Source organism: Eptatretus burgeri, chromosome 9, assembly GCF_056783735.1.
Source record: "Eptatretus burgeri isolate ZD-2024b chromosome 9, Ebu_testis_v1, whole genome shotgun sequence".
NCBI lineage: Eukaryota > Metazoa > Chordata > Myxini > Myxiniformes > Myxinidae > Eptatretus > Eptatretus burgeri.
In genome coordinates, this window is record NC_140969.1 from 14557506 (window position 1) to 14576279 (window position 18774).

The following is an 18774-nucleotide window of genomic DNA, read 5'->3' on the forward strand; positions in this document are numbered from 1 at the left end:
CAAACTACACCACGTGATTCAGGAGGGTTATGGCTCGTGCTCTTTAGATTTTGGTCAAAATCGGTCAAAGGTCAAGGTCACAGTGAGGTCAAACATCCAAAAAATGATAGCTCGAGAAAGGAAGAAGCTACCAATGTCAAATTACACCACGTGATTCAGGAGGGTGGTGGTCAGCGCTGATTAGATTTTGGTCAAAATCGGTCAAAGGTCAAGGTCACAGTGAGGTCAAACATCCAAAACATTCGATTTTTGATGGTTTGGTGCAGAATCATCGTAGAAACTTCTGGTTTGCGTCGCGACCTTCTCGAGAGACAGCTTTTATTAGACAAGGTCAGAGGTCAAGTTGACGATTTTGTAAGTACCAGTCGATGACTGCTTGTTTGTTATCTTGCCAAAACGAAGTTTTTGCAAGATATGTGAGTCAGCTTGTATGTTTTTTGCTTTTTTTTTGTTTGTAATCACGCATGAAAAATTCTGCAGAGCACAGTTATCATTGGAAATTTTTGTAACTTCGCATATCAGAGGCCTATAGAGGTCCCTTTCAGCGCACAAAATTTTGAAGGTCAAGGTCAAAGGTCAAGGTCACTTTGTCGCAAATCAGGGGAGTCGACGGAACCCTTATTTTTGAGTAATTTTGATCGGATCGTCTTCAAACTTTATGGGAATATTGTTCATGGTCTGGCGCTCAGCTGATTAATTTTTGGTTGCGATTGGCCTTGACCTTCTTATGTTTTCTTTTTTATTGGTCTGCAATCACATATAAATCACTCTGCAGAGCATAGTTATCATTGGAAATTTTTGTAACTTCGCATATCAGAGGCCTATAGAGGTCCCTTTCAGCGCATAAAATTTTGAAGGTCAAGGTCAAAGGTCAAGGTCACTTTGTCGCAAATCAGGGGAATCGACGAAACCCTTATTTTTTGAGTAATTTTGATCGGATCGTCTTCAAACTTCATGGGAATATTGTTCATGGTCTGGCGCTCAGCTGATTAATTTTTGGTTGCGATTGGCCTTGACCTTCTTATGTTTTCTTTTTTTTTGGTCTGTAATCACATATAAATCACTCTGCAGAGCACAGTTATCATTGGAAATTTTTGTAACTTCGCATATCAGAGGCCTATAGAGGTCCCTTTCAGCGCATAAAACTTTGAAGGTCAAGGTCAAAGGTCAAGGTCACTTTGTCGCAAATCAGGGGAATCGACGAAACCCTTATTTTTTGAGTAATTTTGATCGAATCGTCTTCAAACTTCATGGGAATATAGTTCATGGGCTAGCGCTCAGTTGATTAAATTTTGGTGGCGATTGGCCTTGACCTTCATGGTTAGCGCCTGAGGTCAAACATATTTGACCCCAAGGTCAACTTTTCAAGTTTTCGCAACCATATCATGTAGGACCTCAAATTGAACACCTCGATGAGTGCTTTCTAGATATGTCAAGCTTGAGACACGATGACGTCATTTGGTGACATTATGAGGCAAAAGCATATTTTTCATGGTTACTCTGTAGAACGATTCTCATCGGAATCTCTCGTAAGCAGATATTCCTTAAGGAGTCGCTCCTGGTGGATAGCAGCTCTGTTCACCTCAGTTTGACCTTTAAGAAGTCACACGTCGTCACCTTTTGGCAAGATACGGGTCAACCTGCGGGTGACACTGGTTTATTTTTTGTATGTTTGTGAACAGTATTACGGAAAAACTCCTCGACGGATTTCGACAAAACTTGGTGGGGGGGTTAGGTATGGTCGAAGGATCATGCCATTAAATTTTGGACTTGGTCCCCCCCCCCAAAAAAAATTGTTAGAGAAAAAAAAATTATTTATTTTTTTTGCATTTCTGTATGTTTTTGGTGATTTCCAACCACCCCCAAAAAAATTGTTACGCCCCCCCCCAAAAATTGTTCAAGAATTATTTTTTTTGCATTTCCACATGTTTTAAATGATTTCCAACCTCCCCCCAAAAAAATTGTTTGAGAATTTTTTTTTCTTCATTTCTACATGTTTTGAGTGATTTCCAACCGCCCCCCAAAAAATTGTGACCCCCCCAAAAAAATTGAGAATTTTTTTTTGCATTTCCACATGTTTTAAATGATTTCCAACCCTCCCCAAAAAAATTACCCCCTCCCAAAAAAAGGGATTTTTTTTTTGCATTTCTACATGTTCTAAGTGATTTCCAACCCACTCTCCCCAAAAAAAAAAATAGAGAATTTTTTTTGCATTTCTACAGATTTTTAGTGATTTCCAACCCCCCCCCCCCCCGCCACAAAAAAATTGTGAAAGAAAAATTTTTTTTTGCATCTATACATGTTTTAAGTGATTTCCAACCCCCCCCCCCCCCAAAAAAAAAATTTTGGAGAAAAGAACGATAACTCTGTCAGCACTGTTGACATCATATTTAATGAAGAAGATATAAGGTTTACTTGAGTGACCGAGCAGTATTGGGGGCAGAGGTTTTGCACTCTCCCGAGTGCTCCCCGTCTGGTTTAATCAGTATAAAGCAAGTTTTACTGAGTGATTTGGACTGATATTCAACGATTTATTTGCAGAAACGAGATCCTGCGTCATGTGCGAAAATTAACTATGCCTCAAACCCAGAGAGCACAAGACCTTTACGATTTTCAGAGGATGAATTGCTGGACAATCGGAAGGTGGAGTCAGATCATCAGGTGATTGTGCAATTCACCAGCGAAGGCAAGGAATCCACAGCTTCCCATTCTGGTCGATCTGGGCACTCAGAAAGGTATCTTGGAGCTGTCAAGGGATCCATTGAGAAAACTCCCTGTTTCATGACAGCAGATGTTGCAGAGGAGTTCCAAGTTAGCTCAAGAACTGTCGTGCAGTAACTTCATCAAATGGACTACTATGGGAGAGCAGCTCAGAGAAAATGTCTTCTTCGACCAGTCAACATTCAAAGAACGAAGTGGGCTGATGATGTGGCCAACAGACCCTTGGAGTTTTGGAAAACTGTCATTTTTTTCAGATGAGTCCCAATTTGCTCAGTTTTCTGACAGTGGACACGTGTGGATCTGGAGACTTCCCAGTCAAGAGTTCTCTTTGAAACGATTGCAGCCAACTGTCAAACACAGTGGTTTTTCAGTGATGGCGTGTGGAGCAATCTGGAGTACTGGTCGGTCAGAGCTTGTGGAGTGGGCAGGCAATATCAACTCCACGAAACACACTTCTATCCTTGAGGAAGGACTTCTCCCTGCCTTCTCCACTGGTCAGATAGTCAAAAACAACACTGTTCCTGGAAGATGGAGCTCCTTGCCACACTGCAAAAAAGACCAAAGAATGGCAGGACAAAAATGGGATCAAGTGACTTCCATGGCCCAGTCAGTCTCCTCACGTGAATCCCATTGAACACCTCTGGGCTAAATTGGATCGAGCTGTGCAGAAAATGTCCAGAAACCAACATCATTGGCAGAATTGCAAAACCTTTTGCATGAGGCCTGGGTGGAAATCCCAGAAGAGAAAATTTCGGAACTCGTTAGTTCTTTGCTTGAAAGAGTAAAAGTGTTGAAATCTGCAAATGTCAAGTCCACTAAACACCAGTGTATGTATTGAAATGGATCAAATGTTCTTCAACTGTTCAAGAAATAGATTTGGAAAAAATCATGATGTCGATTCACTTCTGTCATGTCTTTCTATCGCAAGATATTTCAAATATGTATTGGGCCCAATATGTTCTCATGGATCAGGCATTACGTGGCGGAGGCATGCACTCTGCCGAGTGCCCTTCCAGTTTCTTTTGTAATTAGAATGCCGTGAGAGAGCAGAGAAGTCCGTATTGAGTTGCTTCCTACACCTTAACATGGCGTGCGTTTAAAACATGAGAATTCTCACGGATCATTTGTTGTGCATTCAAAACATATTTGAACGGTCGACAGGAATGTACAGTATCTTCGAGGTCTTTGGGTGTTTTGGGTCCTGGAAACTTTTGGGACATTTGTATCCTCAGGGATTTTTTTGGACTGTTGGGTCCTCAGGGACTTTTGAGATTTTTGGGTCTTCCTGGATTTCAGGGTCTTAATGGTCTTGGGGGTCTTAAAAGGTTTTCAAAGTTGGAAGTGGTCTCAACAGTACAAAGGGTCAAAAGGGACATTCCAAAAGTGCGTAATTAATGAATAGATGTACATAATTAAGAGACAAAAAGTCGCCCCCCCCCACACACACTCACACACACACACACACACACACACACACACACACACACACACACACACACACACACACACACACACACACACACACACACACCTCATCTAATGATAGTAGATTTACAGTGACGACCTTCACAGTATCATTGTGTGTGAAATCCTTCTCTCTTGCCTCTCCATCAAGCGAGCTTTCGTGTTCTCTCACTGTCATGGTGGAATGAGTTGGCATCAATTAATTATTTATTTTAAACCAGACTCGATGCTGTAACGGTTGGAGTGTCCACTCTGAGTCTGGGAGATCAGCGGTTTGAACATCGGCTGAGTCATCCCAAAGACTACAAAACACTCCCACTCCAAAATATTCAAACTCCAACACACTCAAACAATCAAAACACACCAACTCGTGCAAATTACAAAACATCACCACACCACGAAAATTGGGACCTCACAAATGGGGTCTGAACAGCAGGTATCATCACTGTCCTCATTCGTCTGTTGAACCCAAGAAACTTGACTGAAGTATGGAGAATTTATTATTATATTCACTTGTAGATGAGATCTCGTGGCACAATGGTAGTGCGTCTGACTCCAGATCAGAAGGTTGCGTGTTCAAATCACGTCGAGGTCCTTTCCTTTTGAAACCAACGGGAAGTTTCGGTTTTGGCTCCTTGGTTGGAAAAGAGAGACACCGTCATCTTTGAAACCTCATCATCCCTTCCACCACAGAAGTTGAAGGAGGTTGTGTTTTCACCCCCTTTGTGTGTGTTTGTCTGTTTGTGTGAAGGATATTTCAAAAAGTATGGGACGGATTCGGAAGAAACTTTGTGGACAGGTTCGGAACATGACAAGGACTAAGAGATTCGATTTCGGTGAAGATCCGGAACCAGAATGTGATTTTTTTTTTCAGTGATTCGTCACCATTGAGAGATCGGGCTAAAATGATAAACAGCACAATATCTCAGAAAGTTGTGGACGAATTTGGACGAAACTTGGTGGACAGGTTCGTGTGTCGCAAGGAAGAAATTATTCGAATTTGATGAATATCCGAATCCGAATCTGGATACGATAATTATCTAATTGTTAAAATGATCCTTCACGATTGAGGGAAAGGGTCAAAAACAATAAAGTCCTGCACAGATACATGACAAAAGTAAATAGACACCTTAAATCTATTCATTTAATCTGTATAAAGCAAGTTTTACTGAGTGATTTGGACTGATCTTCAGCGATTTGTTTGCAGAAACGAGATCCTGGGTCATGTGTGACAATTAACTTTCCCTCAAACCCATGGAGCACAAGACCTTTACAATTTTCAGAGGATGAATTGTTGGACAATCGGAAGTGGAGTCAGCCAGCGTCAGATAATCAGGTGATTGTGCAATTCACCAGCGAATGCAAAGAATCCACAGCTTCCCATTCTGGTCGATCTGGGCCCTCAGAAAGGTGTCTTGGAGCTGTCAAGGGATCCGTTGAGAAAACTCTCCGTTTCAAGACAGCAGATGTTGCAGAGGAGTTCCAAGTTAGCTCAAGAACTGTCGTGCAGTAACTTCATCAAATGGACTACTATGGCAGAGCAGCTCAGAGAAAATGTCTTCTTTGACCAGTCAATGTTCAAAGAACGAAGTGGGCTGATGATGTGACCAACAGACCCTTGGAGTTTTGGAAAACTGTCATTTTTTTTCAGATGAGTCCCAATTTGCTCAGTTTTCTGACAGTGGACACGTGTAGATCTGGAGACTTCCTTGTCAAGAGTTCTCTTTGAACCGATTGCAGCCAACTGTCAAACACAGTGGTTTTTCAGTGATGGCGTGTGGAGCAATCTGGAGTACTGGTCGGTCAGAGCTTGTGGAGTGGGCAGGCAATATCAACTCCACGAAACACACTTCTATCCTTGAGGAAGGACTTCTCCCTGCCTTCTCCACTGGTCAGATAGTCAAAAACAACACTGTTCATGGAAGATGGAGCTCCTTGCCACACTGCAAAAAAGACCAAAGAATGGCAGGACAGAAATGGGATCAAGTGACTTCCATGGCCCAGTCAGTCTCCTGACATGAATCCCATTGAACACCTCTGGGCTAAATTGGATCGAGCTGTGCAGAAAATGTCCAGAAACCAACATCATTGGCAGAATTGCAAAACCTTTTGCATGAGGCCTGGGTGGAAATCCCAGAAGAGAAAATTTCGGAACTCGTTAGTTCTTTGCTTGAAAGAGTAAAAGTGTTGAAATCTGCAAATGTCAAGTCCACTAAACACCAGTGTATGTATTGAAATGGATCAAATGTTCTTCAAATGTTCAAGAAATAGATTTGGAAAAAATCATGATGTCGATTCACTTCTGTCATGTCTTTCTATCGCAAGATATTTCCAATATGTATTGGGCCCAATATGTTCTCATGGATCAGGCATTACGTGGCGGAGGCATGCACTCTGCCGAGTGCCCTTCCAGTTTCTTTTGTAATTAGAATGCCGTGAGAGAGCAGAGAAGTCCGTATTGAGGTTCTTCCTACACCTTAACATGGCGTGCGTTTAAAACATGAGAATTCTCAAGGATTATTTGTTGTGCATTCAAAATATATTTGAACGGTCGACAGGAATGTACAGTATCTTCGAGGTCTTTGGGTGTTTTGGGTCCTGGAAACTTTTGGGACATTTGTATCCTCAGGGATTTTTTTGGACTGTTGGGTCCTCAGGGACTTTTGAGTTTTTTGGGTTTTCCAGGATTTCAGGGTCTTAATGGTATTGGGGGTCTTAAAAGGTTTTCAAAGTTGGAAGTGGTCTCAACAGTACAAAGGGTCAAAAAGGGCATTCCAAAAGTGCATAATTAATGAATAGATGTACAAAATTAATAGACAAAAAGTCGCCCCCCCCCCACACACACACACACACACACACACACACACACACACACACACACACACACACACACACACACACACACACACACACACACACACACACACACACCTCTTCTATTGATCGTAGATTTACAGTGACGACCTTCACAGTATCATTGTGTGTGAAATCCTTCTCTCTTGCCTCTCCATCAAGCGACCTTTCCTGTTCTCTCACTGTCATGGTGGAATGAGTTGGCATCAATTATTTATTTTTATTTTAAACCAGACTCGATGCTGTAACGGTTGGAGTGTCCACTCTGAGTCTGGGAGATCAGTGGTTTGAACATCGGCTGAGTCATCCCAAAGACTCCAAAACACTCCCACTCCAAAATATTCAAACTCCAACACACTCAAACAATGAAAACACACCAACTCGTGCAAATTACAAAACATCACCACACCACGAAAATTGGGACCTCACAAAGGGGGGTCCGAACAGCAGGTATCATCACTGTCCTCATTCGTCTGATGAACCCAAGAAACTTGACTGAAGTATGGAGAATTTATTATTGGGTTCACTTGCAGATAAGATCTCGTGGCACAATGGTAGCGCGTCTGACTCCAGATCAGAAGGTTGTGTGTTCAAATCACGTCGAGATCATTTCTTTTTAAACCAACGGGTCGTTTGGGTTTTGTCTCCTTCGGGGGAAAAGAGAGACATCGTCATCTTTGAAATCTCATCATCACTTCCACCACAGAAGGTGAAGGAGGTTGTGTTTTCACCCCTTTGTGTGTGTTTGTCTGTTTGTGTGAAGGATATCTCAAAAAGTTTGGGACGGATTCGGATGAAACTTTGTGGACAGGTTCGGAATATGACAAGGACTAACTGGTCCGATTTCGGTGAAGATCCAGAACCAGAATGTGATATTTTTTTCAGTAATTCTTCACCATCGAGAGATTGGGGTACAAATGATATATAGCACAATATCTCAGAAAGTTGTGGACGAATTCGGACGAAACTTGGTGGACAGGTTCGTGTGTCGCAAGGAAGAAATTATTCGATTTTGATGAATATCCGAATCCGAATCTGGATACGATAATTATTTCATTGTTAAAATGATCCTTCACGATTGAGGGATAGGGTCAAAAACAATAAAGTCCTGCACAGATACATGACAAAAGTAAATAGACACCTTAAATCTATTCATTAACCTCCGCCTTCTTCGAAGATGGACGGAGGTTACTGTTTTCACCCCTTTCTGTTTGTTACTTCCAAAATCGAAAGATTTCGTCAGTATATTGATGACTTCCGTTTCTGTTTGTTTGTTTGTTTGTTTGTAGGCACGATAACTCGAGAATGCAAGAAGCTACCAATGTCAAATTACACCACGTGATTCAGGAGGGTGATGGCTCGTGCTGGTTCGATTTTGGTCAAAATCGGTCAAAGGTCAAAGTGAGGTCTAATATTCGATTTTTGATGGTTTGGTACAGATAACTCGAGAACGGAAGAAGATACCAATGTCAAATTACACCACGTGATTCAGGAGGGTTATGGCTCGTGCTCGTTAGATTTTGGTCAAAATCGGTCAAAGGTCAAGGTCAAAGTGAGGTCAAATATTCGATTTTTGATGGTTTGGTACAGATAACTCGAGAACGGAAGAAGCTACCAATGTCAAATTACACCACATGATTCAGGAGCGTGATGGCTCGTGTTGATTAGATTTTGGTCAAAATCGGTCAAAGGTCAAAGTCACAGTGAGGTCAAACATCCAAAAAATGATAACTCGAGAAAGGAAGAAGCTACCAATGTCAAATTACACCAGGTGATTCAGGTGGGTGGTGGCTAGCACTGATTAGATTTTGGTCAAAATCGGTCAAAGGTCAAGGTCACAGTCAGGTCAAACATCCAAAACATTCGATTTTTGATGGTTTGGTGCAGAATCATCGTAGAAACTTTTGGTTTGCGTCGCGACCTTCTCGAGAGACAGCTTTTATTAGACAAGGTCAGAGGTCAAGTTGACGATTTCCTAAGTACCAGTCAATGACTGCTTGTTTGTTATCTTGCCAAAACGAAGTTTTTGCAAGATATGTCTGTCAGCTTGTATGTTTTTTCCTTTTTTTTTTGTTTGTAATCACGTATGAAAAATTCTGCAGAGCACAGTTATCATTGGAAATTTTTGTAACTTCGCATAGCAGAGGCCTATAGAGGTCCCTTTCAACGCACAAAATTTTGAAGGTCAAGGTCAAAGGTCAAGGTCACTTTGTCGCAAATCAGAGGAGTCGATTAAACCCTTATTTTTTGAGTAATTTTGATCGGATCGTCTTCAAACTTCATGGGAATATTGTTCCTGGTCTGACGCTCAGCTGATTAATTTTTGGTTGCGATTGGCCTTGACCTTCTTATGTTTTTTTTTTTTTGTTTGTTTGTTTGTCTGTAATCACGTATAAAAAATTCTGCAGAGCACAGTTATCATTGGAAATTTTTGTAACTTCGCATATCAGAGGCCTATAGAGGTCCCTTTCAGCGCATAAAATTTTGAAGGTCAAGGTCAAAGGTCAAGGTCACTTTGTCGCAAATCAGGGGAATCGACGAAACCCTTATTTTTTGAGTAATTTTGATCGGATCGTCTTCAAACTTCATGGGAATATAGTTCATGGTCTGGCGCTCAGTTGATTAATTTTTGGTGGCGATTGGCCTTGACCTTCATGGTTAGCGCCTGAGGTCAAACATATTTGACCCCAAGGTCAACTTTTCAAGTTTTAGGAACCATATCGTGTAGGACCTCAAATTGAACACCTCGATGAGTGCTTTCTAGATATGTCAAGCTTGAGACATTATGACGTCATTTGGTGACATTATGAGGCAAAAGCATATTTTTCATGGTTACTCTGTAGAACGATTCTCATCGGAATCTCTCGTAAGCAGATATTCCTCAAGGAGTCGCTCCTGGTGGATAGCAGCTCTGTTCACCTCAGTGTGACCTTTAAGAAGTCACACGTCGTCACCTTTTGGCAAGATACGGGTCAACCTGCGGGTGACACTGGTTTATTTTTTGTATGTTTGTGAACAGTATTACGGAAAAACTCCTCGACGGATTTCGACGAAACTTGGTGGGGGGGGAGTTAGGTATGGTCCAAGGATCATGCCATTAAATTTTGGACTTGGTCCCCCCCCCAAAAAAAATTGTTTGAGAAAATTTTTTTTTTTTTTTGCATTTCTGTATGTTTTTGGTGATTTCCAACCACCCCCAAAAAAATTGTTACGCCCCCCCGCCAAAAAAAATTGTTCAAGAATTTTTTTTTTGCATTTCTGCATGTTTTCAGTGATTTCCAACCCCCCCCACCCCCAAAAAAATTGTTAGAGAAAAATAATTTTTTTTTTGCATTTCTTCATATTTTAAGTGATTTCCAACCCCCCCAAAAAAATGTTTGAGAATGTTTTTTTTTCATTTCTACATGTTTTGAGTGATTTCCAACCACCCCCAAAAAAATTGTTACCCCCCCCAAAAAAATAGAGAATTTCTTTTTGCATTTCCACATGTTTTAAATGATTTCCAACCCCCCAAAAAATTACCCCCCCCCCAAAAAAATAGAGAATTTTTTTTTTGCATTTCTACAGATTTTAAGTGATTTCCAACCCCTCCCCCACACCAAAGAATTGTGAAAGAAATTTTTTTTTGGGATTTCTACATGTTTTAAGTGATTTCCAACCCACTCCCCCCTCCCAAAAAATAGACAATTTTTTTTTGCATTTGTACATGTTTTAAATGATTTCCAACCCCCCCCCCAAAAAAATTATCCCCCCCAAAAGAAATTTTTTTTTTTGCATTTCTACATGTTTTAAGTGATTTCCAACACTCCCCCCCTCCCCCCCCAAAAAAAGAAATTTTGGAGAAAAGAACGATAACTCTGTCAGCACTGTTGACATCATATTAAATAAAGAAGATATAAGGTTTACTTGAGTGACCGAGCAGTATTGGTGGCAGAGGTTTTGCACTCTCCCGAGTGCTCCCCCTCTGGTTTAATCAGTATAAAGCAAGTTTTACTGAGTGATTTGGACTGATATTCAACGATTTATTTGCAGAAAAGAGATCCTGGGTCATGTGCGAAAATTAACTATGCCTCAAACCCAGAGAGCACAAGACCTTTACGATTTTCAGAGGATGAATTGCTGGACAATCGGAAGGTGGAGTCAGCCAGAGTTAGATAATCAGGTGATTGTGCAATTCACCAGCGAAGGCAAGGAATCCACAGCTTCCTATTCTGGTCGATCTGGGCACCCAGAAAGGTATCTTGGAGCTGTCAAGGGATCCATTGAGAAAACTCCCCGTTTCAAGACAGCAGATGTTGCAGAGGAGTTCCAAGTTAGCTCAAGAACTGTTGTGCAGTAACTTCATCAAATGGACTACTATGGGAGAGCAGCTCAGAGAAAATGTCTTCTTCGACCAGTCAACATTCAAAGAAAGAAGTGGGCTGATGATGTGGCCAACAGACCCTTGGAGTTTTGGAAAACTGTCATTTTTTTCAGATGAGTCCCAATTTGCTCAGTTTTCTGACAGTGGACACATGTGGATCTGGAGACTTCCCAGTCAAGAGTTCTCTTTGAAACGATTGCAGCCAACTGTCAAACACAGTGGTTTTTCAGTGATGGCGTGTGGAGCAATCTGGAGTACTGGTCGGTCAGAGCTTGTGGAGTGGGCAGGCAATATCAACTCCACGAAACACACTTCTATCCTTGAGGAAGGACTTCTCCCTGCCTTCTCCACTGGTCAGATAGTCAAAAACAACACTGTTCATGGAAGATGGAGCTCCTTGCCACACTGCAAAAAAGACCAAAGAATGGCAGGACAGAAATGAGATCAAGTGACTTCCATGGCCCAGTCAGTCTCCTCACGTGAATCCCATTGAACACCTCTGGGCTAAATTGGATCGAGCTGTGCAGAAAATGTCCAGAAACCAACATCATTGGCAGAATTGCAAAACCTTTTGCATGAGGCCTGGGTGGAAATCCCAGAAGAGAAAATTTCGGAACTCGTTAGTTCTTTGCTTGAAAGAGTAAAAGTGTTGAAAACTGCAAATGTCAAGTCCACTAAACACCAGTGTATGTATTGAAATGGATCAAATGTTCTTCAATTGTTCAAGAAATAGATTTGGAAAAAATCATGATGTCGATTCACTTCTGTCATGTGTTTCTATCGCAAGATATTTCAAATATGTATTGGGCCCAATATGTTCTCATGGATCAGGCATTATGTGGCGGAGGCATGCACTCTGCCGAGGGCCCTTCCAGTTTCTTTTGTAATTAGAATGCCGTGAGAGAGCAGAGAAGTCCGTATTGAGTTGATTCCTACACCTTAACATGGCATGCGTTTAAAACATGAGAATTCTCACGGATTATTTGTTGTGAATTCAAAACATATTTGAACGGTCGACAGGAAAGTACAGTATCTTCGAGGTCTTTGGGTGTTTTGGGTCCTGGAAACTTTTGGGACATTTGTATCCTCAGGGATTTTTTTGGACTGTTGGGTCCTCAGGGACTTTTGAGATTTTTGGGACTTCCAGGACTTCAGGGGTCTTAATGGTCTTGGGGGTCTTGAAAGGTTTTCAAAGTTGGATGTGGTCTCAACAGTACAAAGGGTCAAAAGGGACATTCCAAAAGTGCGTAATGAATGAATCGATGTACAAAATTAATAGACAAAAAGTCGCCCCCCCCCCACACACACACACACACACACACACACACACACACACACACACACACACACACACACACACACACACACACACACACACACACACACACACACACACACACACACACACACACACACACACACACACACACACACACACTCACACACACACGCACACACACCTCTTCTATTGATCGTAGATTTACAGTGACGACCTTCACAGTATCATTGTGTGTGAAATCCTTCTCTCTTGCCTCTCCATCAAGCGAGCTTTCGTGTTCTCTCACTGTCATGGTGGAATGAGTTGGCATCAATTATTTATTTTTATTTTAAACCAGACTCGATGCTGTAACGGTTGGAGTGTCCACTCTGAGTCTGGGAGATCAGCGGTTTGAACATCGGCTGAGTCATCCCAAAGACTCCAAAACACTCCCACTCCAAAATATTCAAACTCCAACACACTCAAACAATCAAAACACACCAACTCGTGCAAATTACAAAACATCACCACACCACGAAAATTGGGACCTCACAAAGGGGGGTCCGAACAGCAGGTATCATCACTGTCCTCATTCGTCTGTTGAACCCAAGAAACTTGACTGAAGTATGGAGAATTTATTATTGGGTTCACTTGTAGATGAGATCTCGTGGCACAATGGTAGCGCGTCTGACTCCAGATCAGAAGGTTGCGTGTTCAAATCACGTCGAGATCATTTCCTTTTTAAACCAACGGGTCGTTTGGGTTTTGGCTCCTTCGGGGGAAAAGAGAGACACCGTCAACTTTGAAATCTCATCATCACTTCCACCACAGAAGGTGAAGGAGGTTGTGTTTTCACCCCGTTGTGTGTGTTTGTCTGTTTGTGTGAAGGATATCTCAAAAAGTTTGGGACGGATTCGGATGAAACTTTGTGGACAGGTTTGGAACATGACAAGGACGAACTGATCCGATTTCGGTGAAGATCCAGAACCAGAATGTGATATTTTTTTCAGTGATTCTTCACCATCGAGAGATTGGGGTACAAATGATATACAGCACAATATCTCAGAAAGTTGTGGACGAATTCGGACGAAACTTGGTGGACAGGTTCGTGTGTCGCAAGGAAGAAATTATTCGATTTTGATGAATATCCGAATCCGAATCTGGATACGATAATTATTTCATTGTTAAAATGATCCTTCACGATTGAGGGATAGGGTCAAAAACAATAAAGTCCTGCACAGATACATGACAAAAGTAAATAGACACCTTAAATCTATTCATTAACCTCCGCCATCTTCGAAGATGGACGGAGGTTACTGTTTTCACCCCTTTCTGTTTGTTACTTCCGAAATCGAAAGATTTCGTCAGTATATTGATGACTTCCGTTTCTGTTTGTTTGTTTGTTTGTAGGCACGATAACTCGAGAATGCAAGAAGCTACCAATGTCACATTACACCACGTGATTCCGGAGGATGATGGCTCGTGCTGGTTCGATTTTGGTCGAAATCGGTCAAAGGTCAAAGTGAGGTCTAATATTCGATTTTTGATGGTTTGGTACAGATAACTCGAGAACGGAAGAAGCTACCAATGTCAAATTATACCACCTGATTCAGGAGCGTTATGTCTCGTGCTCGTTAGATTTTGGTCAAAATCGGTCAAAGGTCAAGGTCACAGTGAGGTCAAACATCCAAGAAATGATAGCTCGAGAAAGGAAGAAGCTACCAATGTCAAATTACACCATGTGATTCAGGAGGGTGGTGGCTAGCGCTGATTAGATTTTGGTCAAAATCGGTCAAAGGTCAAGGTCACAGTCAGGTCAAACATCCAAAACATTCGATTTTTGATGGTTTGGTGCAGAATCATCGTAGAAACTTCTGGTTTGCGTCGCGACCTTCTCGAGAGACAGCTTTTATTAGACAAGGTCAGAGGTCAAGTTGACGATTTTGTAAGTACCAGTCGATGACTGCTTGTTTGTTATCTTGCCAAAACGAAGTTTTTGCAAGATATGTGAGTCAGCTTGTATGTTTTTTGCTTTTTTTTGTTTGTTTGTAATCACGCATGAAAAATTCTGCAGAGCACAGTTATCATTGGAAATTTTTGTAACTTCGCATATCAGAGGCCTATAGAGGTCCCTTTCAGCGCATAAAATTTTGAAGGTCAAGGTCAAAGGTCAAGGTCACTTTGTCGCAAATCAGGGGAATCGACGAAACCCTTATTTTTTGAGTAATTTTGATCGGATCGTCTTCAAACTTCATGGGAATATAGTTCATGGTCTGGCGCTCAGCTGATTAATTTTTGGTGGCGATTGGCCTTGACCTTCATGGTTAGCGCCTGAGGTCAAACATATTTGACCCCAAGGTCAACTTTTCAAGTTTTCGCAACCATATCGTGTAGGACCTCAAATTGAACACCTCGATGAGTGCTTTCTAGACATGTCAAGCTTGAGACATTATGACGTCATTTGGTGACATTATGAGGAAAAAGCATATTTTTCATGGTTACTCTGTAGAACGATTCTCATCGGAATCTCTCGTAAGCAGATACTCCTTAAGGAGTCGCTCCTGGTCGATAGCAGCTCTGTTCACCTCAGTGTGACCTTTAAGAAGTCACACGTCGTCACCTTTTGGCAAGATACGGGTCAACCTGCGGGTGACACTGGTTTATTTTTTGTATGTTTGTGAACAGTATTACGGAAAAACTCCTCGACGGATTTCGACGAAACTTGGTGGGGGGGTTAGGTATGGTCCAAGGATCATGCCATTAAATTTTGGACTTGTTCCCCCCCCCCCCAAAAAAAAATTGTTGGAGAAATTTTTTTTTTTTTTTGCATTTCTGTATGTTTTTGGTGATTTCCAACCACCCCCAAAAAAATTGTTACGCCCCCCCCCCAACATTGATCAAGAATTTTTTTTTTGCATTTCTGCATGTTTTCAGTGATTTCCAACCCGCCCCCAAAAAAAATTGTTCGAGAAAAATAAAAAAATTTTTGCATTTCTTCATATTTTAAGAGATTTCCAACCCCCCCGCAAAAAAAAATTGTTTGAGAATTTTTTTTTTCATTTCTACATGTTTTGAGTGATTTCCAACCGCCCCCCCCAAAAATTGTTACCCCCCCAAAAAAATAGAGATTTTTTTTTGCATTTCCACATGTTTTAAATGATTTCCAACCCTCCCCCCCCAAAAAAAAAATAGAGAATTTTTTTGCATTTATACAGATTTTTAGTGATTTCCAACTCCCCCCACAAAAAAATTGTGAAAGAATTTTTTTTTTTGCATTTCTACATGTTTTAAGTGATTTCCAACCCACTCCCCCCCTCCCAAAAAAATAGAGAATTTTTTTTTGCATTTCTACATGTTTTAAGTGATTTCCAACCACCCCCCCCCCCACAAAAAAAAATTTTGGAGAAAAGAACGATAACTGTCAGCACTATTGACATGTTTAATGAAGAAGATATAAAGTTTACTTGAGTGACCGAGCAGTATTGGCAGCAGAGGTTTTGCACTCTGCCGAGTGCTCCCCCTCTGGTTTAATCAGCATAAAGCAAGTTTTACTGAGTGATTTGGACTGATATTCAACGATTTATTTGCAGAAACGAGATCCTGCGTCATGTACGAAAATTAACTATGCCTCAAAACCCAGAGAGCACAAGACCTTTACGATTTTCAGAGGATGAATTGCTGGACAATCGGAAGGTGGAGTCAGCCAGAGTCAGATCATCAGGTGATTGTGCAATTCACCAGCGAAGGCAAGGAATCCACAGCTTCCCATTCTGGTCGATCTGGGCACTCAGAAAGGTATCTTGGAGCTGTCAAGGGATCTGATGTGGATTTTTTAAACCCACCTTGTTGTGATCGTTGTCCTCCTGAAGGATTCTAACTGGTCGATTGTGGAATCCTATTTGACTTCAGACAGAGTTTAACGTTTGTCCGATTTGATTATAAAACCCTACAAAAACCCTATTGACACTGATAAAACTGATGTCCACACAAGTCCTTCCTTGTGAAACAATTTATTTCCTAATTATACACCATACACTTCTCACCCTTGTACAATGAACTTAAGAATCCCCATTTGATTGCAATATTATTTGGTTCTATTTCATTTATTCTTATTTTAGTTAACAGTTAGACCAACCCGATTCAATTCACTTCTACATTACATCAGAGAGTTTTATTCTAACTTGGTACTTGGTCAGTTCCAAGGAGTACGAGCCACTGAGAAACTATACTTCCTCACGTGCTCGTACTCAGAACAATGTGCCTTTCAAAACATTTATACTTCCATGAGAGAGAGGTTGGGGGATATTCACCCAGACTGTAGACGTGTCCTTTAGACAAAAGCCACTTTGTACATTTTCTAAGCAAAAGTTCATTTATCAGCTCGGTCACTCTGCTCCAGAACAACATATTTCTTATCATTTAGGGCAAAAGTCTTTTGGCCAGAAATGACAGCCAATTCAACTTGCAGCATAAAAGTTACATTTCTGAAACTCCATTTGTTACAATTTAAAATACATTAATATAAATTTTTCCCCGACAGATCCATTGAGAAAACTCCCCGTTTCAAGACAGCAGATGTTGCAGAGGAGTTCCAAGTTAGCTCAAGAACTGTCGTGCAGTTACTTCATCAAATGGACTACGATGGGAGAGCAGCTCAGAGAAAATGTCTTCTTCGACCAGTCAACATTCAAAGAACGAAGTGGGCTGATGATGTGGCCAACAGACCCTTGGAGTTTTGGAAAACTGTCATTTTTTTCAGATGAGTCCCAATTTGCTCAGTTTTCTGACAGTGGACACGTGTGGATCTGGAGACTTCCCAGTCAAGAGTTCTCTTTGAAACGATTGCAGCCAACTGTCAAACACAGTGGTTTTTCAGTGATGGCGTGTGGAGCAATCTGGAGTACTGGTCGGTCAGAGCTTGTGGAGTGGGCAGGCAATATCAACTCCACGAAACACACTTCTATCCTTGAGGAAGGACTTCTCCCTGCCTTCTCCATTGGTCAGATAGTCAAAAACAACACTGTTCATGGAAGATGGAGCTCCTTGCCACACTGCAAAAAAGACCAAAGAATGGCAGGACAGAAATGGGATCAAGTGACTTCCATGGCCCAGTCAGTCTCCTCACATGAATCCCATTGAACACCTCTGGGCTAAATTGGATCGAGCTTTGCAGAAAATGTCCAGAAACCATCATCATTGGCAGAATTGCAAAACCTTTTGCATGAGGCCTGGGTGGAAATCCCAGAAGAGAAAATTTCGGAACTCGTTAGTTCTTTGCTTGAAAGAGTAAAAGTGTTGAAATCTGCAAATGTCAAGTCCACTAAACACCAGTGTATGTATTGAAATGGATCAAATGTTCTTCAAATATTCAAGAAATAGATTTGGAAAAAATCATGATGTCGATTCACTTCTGTCATGTCTTTCTATCGCAAGATATTTCAAATATGTATTGGGCCCAATATGTTCTCATGGATCAGGCATTACGTGGCGGAGGCATGCACTCTGCCGAGTACCCTTCCAGTTTCTTTTGTAATTAGAATGCCGTGAGAGAGCAGAGAAGTCCGTATTGAGGTGCTTCCTACACCTTAACATGGCGTGCGTTTAAAACATGAGAATTCTCAAGGATTATTTGTTGTGCATTCAAAACATATTTGAACGGTCGACAGGAATGTACAGTATCTTCGAGGTCTTTGGGTGTTTTGGGTCCTGGAAACTTTTGGGACATTTGTATCCTCAGGGATTTTTTTGGACTGTTGGGTCCTCAGGGACTTTTGAGATTTTTGGGTTTTCCAGGATTTCAGGGTCTTAATTGTATTGGGGGTCTTAAAAGGTTTTCAAAGTTGGATTAAGTCTCAACAGTACAAAGGGTCAAAAGGGACATTCCAAAAGTGCGTAATTAATGAATAGATGTACAAAATTAATAGACAAAAAGTCGCCCCCCCCCCCACACACACACACACACACACACACACACACACACACACACACACACACACACACACACACACACACACACACACACACACACACACACACACACACACACACACACACACACACACACACACACACACACACACACACACACTCACACACACACGCACACAAACCTCTT

General features: G+C 41.4%; 3 non-coding genes across 3 annotated transcripts; all 3 read left to right on the plus strand.

Moving 5' to 3' along the window:
* Positions 1 to 4708: 4708 nt before the first annotated feature.
* Positions 4709 to 4780, plus strand: TRNAW-CCA (transfer RNA tryptophan (anticodon CCA)). The gene has a single exon. It is a non-coding gene; the product is annotated as a tRNA-Trp (tRNA).
* Positions 4781 to 7575: 2795 nt separating this feature from the next.
* On the plus strand, positions 7576 to 7647 carry TRNAW-CCA (transfer RNA tryptophan (anticodon CCA)). Its single transcript has one exon. It is a non-coding gene; the product is annotated as a tRNA-Trp (tRNA).
* Positions 7648 to 13320: 5673 nt separating this feature from the next.
* TRNAW-CCA (transfer RNA tryptophan (anticodon CCA)) lies at positions 13321 to 13392 on the plus strand. Its single transcript has one exon. It is a non-coding gene; the product is annotated as a tRNA-Trp (tRNA).
* The last annotated feature ends 5382 nt before the right edge of the window (positions 13393 to 18774 follow it).